Source organism: Brassica oleracea, chromosome C4 (assembly GCF_000695525.1).
Source record: "Brassica oleracea var. oleracea cultivar TO1000 chromosome C4, BOL, whole genome shotgun sequence".
NCBI lineage: Eukaryota > Viridiplantae > Streptophyta > Magnoliopsida > Brassicales > Brassicaceae > Brassica > Brassica oleracea.
Genome location: NC_027751.1, coordinates 5,296,824 through 5,297,999, shown reverse-complemented (window position 1 = coordinate 5,297,999; position 1,176 = coordinate 5,296,824).

Genomic DNA, 1,176 nt, shown 5'->3' with positions numbered 1-1,176 from the left:
ATGTTACTTAATTCTAACATGCTTTGTCTTTTTATGGAAAATGGGATTAGCTGCTCATATGAATGGCTGAAGTGTTATCACAATGAATCTTAATTGGTTTGTGTTTGTCAAAACAGACGCCAAATGTAGTCAGTAGACTCTTCAACCAAATCATCTCTTTAATTGTATCCAACATTGCTTTGTATTCTGCCTCCGTCTACGAGCGAAAGTCTATGTCTTGTGTTGAATGTTTTCCAAGAAACCAGTGACCCAACAAACTGAATAAACCATGCCGTTAAAAGATCTTTGTGTGATGGCAAATGCTCCTCAATCTGCATCACACCAAGCACTCAAAGTCAAGGTCTGCATTACCTTAAGTAATATTCGCTGTCTTGGGTTCCATATCAGATATCGTACCACACAAATGGCTGCATCCCAATGCTCCTGTTTCGGAGCTTGCATAAATTGGGAAAGAGTACAGATTTCTTACGGCAACTAAGGTCTCGTTACTCTAAAGTAAATCAATCTTCCAATTAAATGTCAATATCTAGTCGGTTCTGAAATCGTTGCACCTTCAACCAACACAAGTTGGTGATTCTGATACATCGGAAACAATGCAGGCTTCAGTGATATTGTCAAGAGCAAACTTCTGTTGGCATAAGTCGATCCCTGAATCCAGATTGAACACATTGATAACATATATTATAAAGTAGTGAGAATCAACTCATGTGAAATAGATCGTAAAGAAGATCTCTCTCATGGATCTAAATTCTTAACAATAATTTCTAAACCATAGACTCAAATGTTAAGAAAATTTTGAATTTGATTGAGTGTCTTTTTGAAAAGTGGTAACCAACTTATGATATTTCCAGAAATTTCTTATTTTTCATATCTTTTTCACAATATTATTTTGGTTTTTGGTATTTCCATTCATAGTTTTCATCCCTCTCTTAAAATATAAGATTTAAATCTATATATTTTAAATGTGTATATATTCAAATGAAGTTATTGAGTCAAACTTTAAACATTATGTTTTTACCTTACCACTATTTAATTTTATAAATTCTATTTTTAAAGGTTCTCTGATTTAAAGCTATTTTCATGTTTTCTAAATGTATATATATATTTAGATCTGAAACTGAAAATTATCCGCTATAACTTCTTCAGAAGTCTACTTAGAAGTTAAAACTAGTAGAT